The 10,956-nt window shown below is 40.3% G+C and overlaps 1 protein-coding gene across 11 annotated transcripts in view; it reads right to left on the minus strand.

Moving 5' to 3' along the window:
* The window catches only part of LOC131242960 (synaptotagmin-2-like), a 47,575-nt gene extending 38,779 nt beyond the window's left edge, over positions 1 to 8,796 (minus strand). For 8 of the 11 annotated variants that reach the window (XM_058241972.1, XM_058241967.1, XM_058241969.1 and 5 more), the window contains exon 1: positions 8,405 to 8,796. The gene's annotated coding sequence lies outside the window, so the exon portion shown is untranslated. Of the gene's footprint in view, positions 1 to 2,567; positions 2,592 to 8,404 lie in introns of those variants that run through there. The other 3 variants (XM_058241964.1, XM_058241965.1, XM_058241963.1) reach the window with 2 other exon arrangements.
* Positions 8,797 to 10,956: the final 2,160 nt, after the last annotated feature.

Raw genomic sequence — 10,956 nt, forward strand, 5'->3', positions numbered from 1 at the left:
ATAGACTTTATAAGAACATCAGCAAGTTGATCCTCGAATTAAACAAAGGGGGTGATGATTTCCTTAGAGGCAACTTTCTCCCGAAAAGTGACAATCTACCTCAATATGCTTGGTGGGCTCGTGGAAAACCGAGTTACGATTAATATGGATGGCCACTTGGTTGTCGCAATGAAAAGGAATAGAAGCCGAAGAAGGATAGCCAAGTTCTTCGAGAAGGGTGTGAAGCCACACGAGCTCATACGTCGCATGAGCCATAGCACAATATTATGCTTCAACCGATGACTAAGCAACAACCGGTTGCTTCTTGTTCTTCAAAGTGATAAGATTGACACCCAAGAAGGTACATAAGCCAGATATAGAGCGGCGATCATAAGTACTACCTAGACAATGGCCAAGACCCAGGGCTAATTTTAGATACCGAAGTATGCGGTATACAGTCTTGAGATGTGAAGAACGAGGAGCTTGCATGAATTGGCTAATAATGCCCACCGCATAAGAGAGATTCAGGCGAGTATTAGTCAAGTAAATGAGCCGGCCTACAAGTTGTCAGTACATCCCGAGATGAGAAAGGAAGGCACCATCATCTGGATGAAGCTTATGTGAAGTATCCATGGGGGTGGTAACAGGTTTGCATCCTAATATGCCGGTCTCTACGAGGAGATCAATCGCATATTTTCGTTGTGACAAGACCACCTCGGATGAAGAGTGACCAACTTTAATTCCTAAGAAGTAGGGAAGAGGACTAAGATCATTGATCTCAAACTTGGTCTTCAAAAATTCTTTGACCTCCCAAATAACTACCAGACAACAATATTATCCACATACACAATAAGAACCATGATGCCAGTCGATCGACGACATATAAAGATGGAATGATCAGCATGACTATGAACAAAGCCGATCTCCAGAAGAGCTTGACTAAAATTTTCGAACCATGCACGTGGGGATTGTTTGAGTCCATAAAGAGCCTTCTTCAATTGACATACAAGCGCAAGGTTGTGGGAAGCAAAAAAGCCAGGAGGTTGATGCATGTAAACTTCCTCTACAAGGTCCCCATGGAGAAATGCATTCTTAACATCAAGTTGAAACAAGGGTCATAATAAATTGACAGCCAAGAAGATCACAACACGAATAGAATTAAGCTTAGCCGTAGAGAATGTCTCGAAGTAATCCACACCATGAGTCTGCGTGTAGCCCCTAACAACAAGACGAGCTTTATAACGATCAATGGAGCCATCTGAAAGGAACTTGATCATGTAAACCCATCGACATCCAATAGGTTTATGCCCTGAAAGAAGTGGCACAGGCTCCCATGTATGATTCTTCTCAAGAGCAAACATTTCTACTATCATCACCTTCGTCCAGTCAGGACTTTGAAGTGCATGTGAGAGCAACCGAGGAATAGTCTGTGATGAAAGGGAAGCTGCAAATGACTGAAGGAACGGTGAAAGATGATCATATGAAACAAAATTACTAATGGGGTGCTAAGTACAAGATCGCGACCTTTTGCGCAAGGCAATGGGGAGATCCAGAGTCGAAGTAGGAGAGTCACCTGAGCCAACATCTAAAGTGAGTGGAAGGTTGGATGGCTGAGCATGTGAAGATTTATCTAGACGATGATACACCCGAAGAGGCTTAGGGTCACCCAAATCACCAGCAGGATGCTAAATGGAGGGGAGAGGAGTTTTCCCATAGTCACTAGTGGAAAGAGGAAGAGGCTAAGAGTCATGCTCCCCCTGACTCGCAAGAAGATCACTGAGGGATCGACTTGGAACTGGAAAAAAAAAACATCCTCAAAAAAGGTTACATCGGTAGAGACATATTTCTTATGAGTAAAGGGGTCATAACATTTTTAATTGCCCTGGGGCTAAGTTTATCATTATTTTCATCCAAAATTTAAACAAAGCATGTGCAACAAAAAACTTTAGGTAGTAGAGGAAAGAGATTATCATAAGGATACTATATAGTAAATAAAGATTTATAAGACGTGATACGTGAGAGTATATGATTAATAAGAAAGGTAGAAGTTAGAAGAGCATCACCCCAAAAATGTTTAGGTAGGTGCATACCATAGAGGAGTGCGAGCAACTTCAAGAAGATGACAATTTTTTCATTCTGCGATACCATTTTGTTAAGGTGTGCAAGCACACGACGTCCGAGACAAAATACCATAAATACCATGCTCATTCAAAAAGGACATAAAAGCGGTGGACATGTAATATATATATATATATATATATATATATATATATATATATATATATATATATATATATATATCATAATGGAGAGTTTTGATGGAACATTAAAACCGAGTGCACACTTCATGATAAAACACTTTAAACACATCAAATACTTCACTTTTAGATTTCAAAAGATAAACCCAAGTCATGCGTGAATAATCATCAGTAAATGTGACAAAATTTCCATAAGCGCTAGGTGGAAACGTGGCACGATGATATTTAGACAATTCACAAATATGACAACATAATGGTTTCGTGACAGATAAGGAGGGAAACAAAAGTCTCAATCTAGCTAATGATGGGTGGCCTAAGCGGCAGTGCCACCGTGTCATGGACTCTTGATCTTGAGAAGCAACAACAAGTGTATCAGTGAGAAGATAAACATCTCATCGCTCATGCCCCCCACCAATCACTCTCTTCGTCTGTAGGTCATAGAACAAACAATGAGAAGGTAAGAAGGTAATGGAACAATTCAATGATTTAGTAAGAGAGCTAACAAACAATAGGTTTAATGGAAAATGAGGCACATGCAAGATTGAGGACGGAGGCAAAGAAGGAGAAAGGGAGATGATGCAGGACATAATTTAATGCTAGCATGCAACGTGAATATTATGAAAGAGTTCATAAAGTAATTCAATTAACAAAATATACTAACCCACTAAGTAATTAAGAGTAAGCAATAGGAAATAAAATCTGATTGAACCTAAATCATATGCCCACATGCTAAGAAATCACATATATCAATTAAAACTAGGCCCGATTGAAGGATAAAACTTCCAATTTAGCATAGGCACGTTTTACACTCAAGGGACAGACTTGTAAGTTTTATGATTAGGATTAGGAAGGGGAAAATATGAAATTTGAAAAATTAGAGTTCATAAGAAATGAGAATTTTGGAATTAGGGTTTTTAGAAATTGGGGAAAATAGGAAATTGGGGATCTAGGGTTTAGGGTTTAGGGTAGGGTTATGGATGGGGAATCAAGGCGTTTTGATGGGGGAAGTAAGGGGAAATTAAAAGATTGAGCAGTTGTCCATACGGTCAGCCTAGGGGCTTACACGTGTAGGTCATTGGCTTGGGTTTTTGGGTCCTCAATGGTTGATTTTGGTTGGGGTTGAAGTTGGATGATGAAATGTTGAAGAAAAAGATGATTTGGATGGTCTTGGATAGGAAGGGAAGAAGAGAGATGAAGTTTTTTTTTTTGAAAAATACATCTTTTAGATAGAACGGAAGAGAGAAAATGATAGATGGAAGCCTCGTACCTCCGTTAAATAAGGAATGGAATCACACCACACCCAAGCTCCAAATCACATGGAGTAGTCTTCAAATCACGTGAAGAAGAGAAAACACAGCTTTTTTTCCCCCATAATAATGGCATTAGGGCTTCACACACCTATCTTTCTCTTTTATAGTATCAGAAAAGACCTTTTATAAAAAGACGCTCTCAGATAAGATTCTCAATATAAAGACGCTTAATAAATTAAAAGTTGTTCCTAACTCCTTAATCTCAACACAAATATAAGTTATATAAAAATAATGAAGCATGTAAACAATCTAAACAACTAAACTATTTCATGGCCCAAGGGGGTTCACAATCAAGATGTCTGATAATGATGATCCAACGGTCCGATCATCGTGTCCACTCGATCCAACGGTCCAATCTGTCCATCAAGCTCGAATACACAACCCACGTGCATCTTCCTAGTGTGGAGTCTTCAACATAGCTAAGAATGTGAATTGGGCCAAGTGGGCCCCACATAATGGTCATCTAGCCATAAGGAGATTGGCTCAACCCTCCTCTGGTATGGTGCTTGGATGTCCTCATTAAGAGATAGAACTAATCCCAAAGATGGGATTTTGGATTCCATCTACGACTGTGACATATTGAGTGTGGGGAGAAGGAGAATAAGAGGAAAAGAGTTGTGACTTACCAATCATATAGGAAGATACTCCAGAGTCTATGACCTAGAGGGTAGGAGATGATGATGCGAGAAGAGCAGTACTTAACTGGGCCGAAGCTGCATAAGAAGGCTCGAGAATATCACGAACATGAAGCCGCATCAAGGCATTACATGCAACCCGAGAAATGATGAGAGACTCCCTTGAAGAGAACCACTCATCTGCTAGGGTGGAAGACTGTCCCTCAGGAACAACTGTGGAAGCAACAGAAGCAGCGGCACACGTAGGACGACCATAGAGTTGCCAGCAATAATCAACAATGTGATTGGTTCCATCGCAGTGCTAACAAATGTGGGAACCATCACGTCCTTGTCCTCGTCTACCACGACTACGAAGATTACGACCGCCATGACTACGATCTCCCTCATGGCCAATCCTAAACCCTAACCCTAAGAACCTAATCGAAGCCCAGCTAAACTCAGCCTAGCCAAACCTAGTTAACTCGCCAGGTCAACCTGTTGAGTCAACTCGCCTAGTCAAATCAAGCCTTAAGCCAACCCTTATCCCAGCCCATATATCCAAAGTCTTTTAAAAAATCCAAAACACTAGAAACCAAGCACTAAAGGAAGCAAAGCCTCCACACATGTATGGAAGCTCACTTGCCAAAGCAGGGAGCTTCATGTGGCTCTAGCGGCAACTCCTCTGCATTAGCAGGAAGAAGCAACACAAGTGGAGCCTCTCTTTTGAAAGGTATAATCATGTAGGAGAACTGAAAAGACTTTGGTGCCCCTCCCTTGCACCAAAATTACAATCCATGCCATTTAATCTTACCATTGAGATCTTGTCACATGGCAATCTCAAATCCAGGCCATCCAAACCCTTTTTAGCCCTGCACTTGCCAATAATCACAAGAAAACCATGCTTGGGGGCTATAAATTGCCTCATCCCCCTCTTATTTTAATCATCCCAAAAAATCCAAGCCTTCTCCATTCAAGTAGAAACCCCTTCCTTAGCCATTCCATCCCTCCACTAAGAAGAGGAAAGAGCAATAGGAAAGAGTCCAGCCCAGGTCAACCCGGTTTAACCCAAAGCCTTAGCCGCCTGAGCAACCAAAGCCTCAATCCAAATCAGTCGATCTAATCCTTGCGACACCACTGTCCATTCTATTGTCCAACTTTCAATCAACTTCAGCCATCTTACACAAGCATCATACAACATATATTCCCTTCTCCACCCCCCTACTTATCCAACCCATGGCATTACACCACATAGCATCATGCACCTAATCGATTATGAGCGTATGCTCTACGGCTTGTTGATATAATCAGATCCTTCCCATCAAAAATTTTGGTCGATTAGTTTACGCTTTAGCAAGTAGAAGAGTCAAGGCAGATTTATCTAGCTGAAACCGCTGCTTGTCATAGGTTGCATTTAACACTGCATCACAGACACATCTTTACATACATAATTACATTGCATACATAACACTCAGCACCCGATTAGTTCAAGCATATGCTCTACGACTCGCCAAGTTAATCGGATCTTGTCCATCAGAAACTTGGACCGGTTGGTTATCGCTTTGTTAAGTGAGAAAGTCAAGGCAGATTTATCCAGCCTAGGCTACAATTTGTCATAGGCCTTGCATCCAACACGGCATTGCACATACCTTGTATCATTAGTGCGCAAGAACTAATCCTAATCCCCAATAATTCGTGAGATCTTGTGAAGTAGAGACCATACGTTTATACAAGCAAAGCAGATGCCTAATCCCTTCCCTCTCTATAATTGTGGTCCCTTACTCAGAATATTCAGTCTTTAGGACAGGGAATCTTTGGATTCTCTATCCTAACGTTTCTACAGGGTCTAGCCAACTATAGAATCAGATTAATTGGCTAGTAGTGACTCTAGTCAAAATATAACCATTTCTATCACGTTCAAACATCAGTCAAGAACCTGAGCACGATCCACCTAGGATCAAACATCCACAATTAGGTCATACATACCGCGATGAAGGGAAAACACAAATATCGGCTTTATCCAAAACTTCTGTGGCCCCCAGGAAAATTTTAATGGTGAGCGTTCAATCACCATTGTTTCATGTGGTGTGGTCCACCTAAGATTTTGGCTCTACCTTATTTTTTGGGCTCATGCATAAATTGATCTAGCAAAATGGATGGCCAAAATGGATAAAACACACACATCATGGTGGGGCCCACAACACTTCCAGCACCAACCAGTTGTGAGGTCACTACTGGCGGGTGAGTGTGCATGCCAATGTCCAAGAGTCGAGCAGGCAAACCAAGGAGGGAGGGCTAAGGCGAGCTCCACCATGGTGTATATGTGAAATTTATTCTGACCACAAGGCGCATGACGAAAATTTAGCCATAGAGCTAAAAAATCACCTGCATCCATAATTCAGGTGCGTCATATGAGCACAACAATGCAAGGGACCCCCACCTTCCAAATTGTTTCACTTGTTGTGGCCCACATAAATCACATGCGGTCCTCAAGTTTGGCTCCTATACAAGTATTGTTATGAGGAAGCTAATGGTTGGAGTCGATTTCACATAAACATCACAATAGACCCTAAAAAAATTCAACGGTAGGCCTCCCATCACCCGCTGGTTCCCTTGGTGTGGCCCACATGAATCACGAATCCACCTAGTCTTTTCACCCTACAGCCAAATTGACATCAAGAACCTAATGGGCCGAGTGGATTTTACAAACGCATCACGGTAGAGCCTAACCCCAGCCCACCCAATCCAAGTAGGTAGCCTCAAGCACATAAAGTTCTCCTATGGTACAATACACAGGAGACCATTACTCTGTGTGTGTGTGTGTGTGCACGCGCGTGCGTGCGTGTGTGTATGTATAAAATAAACTCAAATGGGCCACACCAACTGGAACAATATAAAACCTCTACGTTCACACATTAAGGCCCACCTGAGTTTTGCATCAAGCTAATTTTTTTTATCTTCCCTTCATCCTCGTGATCAAACCTCATGAATGGGTTTGATGAAAGATAGAAGCTAAGGTGGCCCCTCAAACAAACCTATGATTGGCATCCCATCCTCATTGTTCCCTGTGGTGTGGCTCACCTAAGTTGTTTTATCTCGCTGATTTTTTGCCCCGGGTCCCAGCAAAGAGCGCCCTGATAGATGGGGTGGATTTCATATACACAACTAGGGCTGTACACGAACCAAGTTAGCTCGGTTAGCTTGCTCGACTTGACTCGAAAAAGCTCGATTCGTCTCAGTTGGAAGCTGAGTTCGAGCTATTTTTTGAGCTCAAAAATGAGTTCGAGCCGAGTTCGAGCTGGCCCCAGCTCAACTCGACTCGGATCAAACCCAGCTCAAATCAAACTCGGATCGAACCAGTTCGGTGACTCGGTTACTTTGATATTGATGTTGCTCACCAAGTGTTTGATGAAATGACTCAACAAAGTGTTGGCTGGTGGCAAGGAAGGCATGTATATGAAACAAATACCCTTCTTTCTTGATTTTGATGTTGCCTACAAGGTGTTGGATGAAATACTTGTAAACAACTGTTGTTGTTTTACATACAATAAGAAATTGAAAGCGCACTCCATGTGTTTGTGAAAATGCCGCACAGGCTCAACTTGGCTCGAACTGGCCTGAACAGCTGACCGAACCGAGCTGAGCTGGCCAGTCAGGCTCGAGGACCGAGCCGAGTTCGAGCTGGGGTCAGCTAGTGGCCGAGCCGAGTCGAGCTGTGCCAAGCTCGACTCGGTTCGACTCATGTACACTTCTATATACAACGCAGCCGATGCCAAAGAGCTTGGGCGTTTTACACACTGCATGAAACAGGCATTGTAGAGGATTCTGGTCTGACAATGAAAGGTTGAAATGATCCTACCCATTTCTTTTTCATGGTGAAGTTTGGCAATCAACCATTTCCATTTTCACCTTTCATTTGATTATTTGAAGGCCATTGACTAGATGGCTAGGATCATCCAATTGGTGTGTTTTTCAAGATTGAGCTGCAGATAGTATGGACAGTTTGGATCCACTACCCGGTTGCTACAAGCCTGCAATGGCATTTTCGACTCAAACCAACAGTCGAAACCTTACCAAAATGAAGATTGCATTGCCACGTCATGATCACTCAAAATCTCCATTTATATAATCCAAACTGAAAAGATAATGTGATCGCAACACTTTCGCATTTCCGCCCATCAACCACTTTTTTTAAAAAAAAAAAAAAAGCCTAATTTCTCAAGAAAATGGTGGAGTTAGGGTTTACCATATCAAGCTCGAGAAAAATGGAAATTTTATCACAATACTGCTTTTGGACCGGTCTGGAACGAACGAAGTCAGAATTCGAACTGGGAAGACAGCAAAACAGGAGCAATTTGAGCAGAAGAGGGATAGATAGAGCGTCAGAAAGCGGAAAGCCAAATCAATAAAGGCTTGGGGGTTGGGGTTTACAGGATTTTGGTCGAAATGCGCATGAGATTTCTGGTTTTGAGGTGGGGAAGATGGTGATTTGAATGGATTGGGATTTGGAAGCGTAATCGATTACTCGCGATCGAGGAAAACCGATGGATTTTTGAGCGGGAAAGGATTTGGTGATCGAGGAACGGAGAAATGCCGTTTCATTCAGGGGTCGTTTGGATGCCTGTTTACATACATTCCATTCAGGGGTCATTTGGATGCCTGTTTACATACATTCCTCGTAGCTTTTTAATCATTCAGTGTTTGGCTAGTCTATAAATGGTTTATAATGGATAAATAGGCATTCATAAAATGAAGCTGGCGGTTAAGTCTTTCGAAATCCGTGAATCACGTGAGGACGTAATTTTTTTTTTCCCTATTTCTTTTTTTAGCCCTCGTTGATTAGAGGTGTACACGAACAGAGCTAACTCTCCACTCGATTCGCCTCGGTTTAAAGCTGAGTTCAAGCCGAGTCGAGCTGATTTTTGAGCTCGAAAATGAGTTCGAGCCAAGTTTGAGCTGGCCCAGTGTTGAGGGTCAAATATTGCATATTATCCCTCGTTTATATATTGATTTTATGAATATGATAATACATAATATTCTATTTTAGTCATATTTGTGTTGCAAGCTCTGTTCTTATTTGATTCAGAGGACATGTCAATACCTTTGATTGATCCCGTTTACTAAGATTGACCTCCTAGTCTAACGGAGATATAGGTAGATTTATTTGCTTTCATATGATTTAGGATTAGGATAGTTTGCTTTCCGCTATTTAGGATAGTTTGCTTTCTATTAGTTTAATTCTTGTGCTAACTTATCTTCACACTGAAACTATTCGAAAAGCCTCAAAATTCCTTTTTCAGGTATCACTTTTCCATCACTTCCCTTCTCTTTTCATTGCTTCTTTTGCATTACATGTTTATTTCTTTCAAATCGAGAACAATGTAGATTTTTCGATTGAGGATGGGAGATTAGGTGAACTAACCAATGTTTTCTCAGTTTTGAGTTAAAAAATCGAAAATTTTCAATGTTTCAAGTTGAAATATGTATGGGAAGCGATAAATTGTGTACTTAAGAATGCGTTGGGTATGATAAAAATAGAGATTGAATTTTGGATTGTTATACTTTGATCAACTAAATAATCTATCACCTAAGTTCTTGCGCTTAATTGATTAAAAGATAATTTGAATATCATGTTAATCTAAATCACAAGACACATTTAATTTGTCTTCTGTAAGACATGCTAGAGATTCTGATTGTTAGTATGTGAATCATTGATAGATGGTGAGAATCGAATCTGGAAAATTTTATCTACCTTAAAAAAAGAAAAGAACCAGTTTAAATAAAAAAAAAAGGAGATTGACAAAGAGGTCATAAAAAAATAAAAAATATATGAAAAATATGGAAAAGAATGCAAAAATAAAAAGAATGAATAAAAAAATTAACCGTCATTATAAAATCAAAGACTAAAAAAAGAAGGAAAAGAGGATAAGTTCGTAATCAGTACTTGAGTTTCAAACTGATCTTGAAGTGATGAGTATAGCTAACATGATGAACTAATAGTATCCGTACAGGAAGTAAGTTAATTTTCAATGAGCACATTGAAAAAACTTGATATGCAAATCGATTTAATGGATAAAGAATTTACTTGATTGGTTGCTTGTGTGGTTCAAGTCTAAGTTTTCAAAACTCCCATTTTGTATCTTAATTCTACTCATTCATACTTGAGTGTACAAAAGACTGTTTTCCTAGAGAAGTTTTGGACATTAAGCATTGAGATTTATTTCACGCATACTTTACTCGGGACTAGCAAAATGCTGGTTGAGGATTGTGTTGAGGGTCAAATATTGTATATTATCCCCCAATTTTATCTTAGTTTTATGAACATAATAGTGCTTAATGTTCTATTTTACTCATGTTTGTGTTGCAAAGTGAATTTAAGAGCTTGAATTGAAAAGGGTGCTAAAAGCACGGATTTGATGCTCAAGAATTACCAAGGCAAGGGATGGATCTTAAGAGACCAAGATTGAAGAATTCACATGCCAAGGATCCAAGAAAATTAAGTGAGGAATGAATAGAATCAAATATTTGAAGTGAAGAAAAGGAATCCTAAAATTGTCCTGAAAACAAACATATTCCTTAAATTGTCCTAAAAAAATATATTCTGAAACTGTGGGTCATTCCGTAAAATTGTGCAGAGTGAAGTATATTCTAGTAAATTGCGCAGAGTGAAGTCTATTTTAGCCGATTTCTAGAGTTTTCCAACTAGGTGCGAAAGTTGGAGTTCCACAACTATAAATAAGACTCCCTATGATATTCCTAAATATCTTAAAGGGTTTAAGAAGTGAAGTAAAAGGGTGG

Source organism: Magnolia sinica, chromosome 4 (assembly GCF_029962835.1).
Source record: "Magnolia sinica isolate HGM2019 chromosome 4, MsV1, whole genome shotgun sequence".
NCBI lineage: Eukaryota > Viridiplantae > Streptophyta > Magnoliopsida > Magnoliales > Magnoliaceae > Magnolia > Magnolia sinica.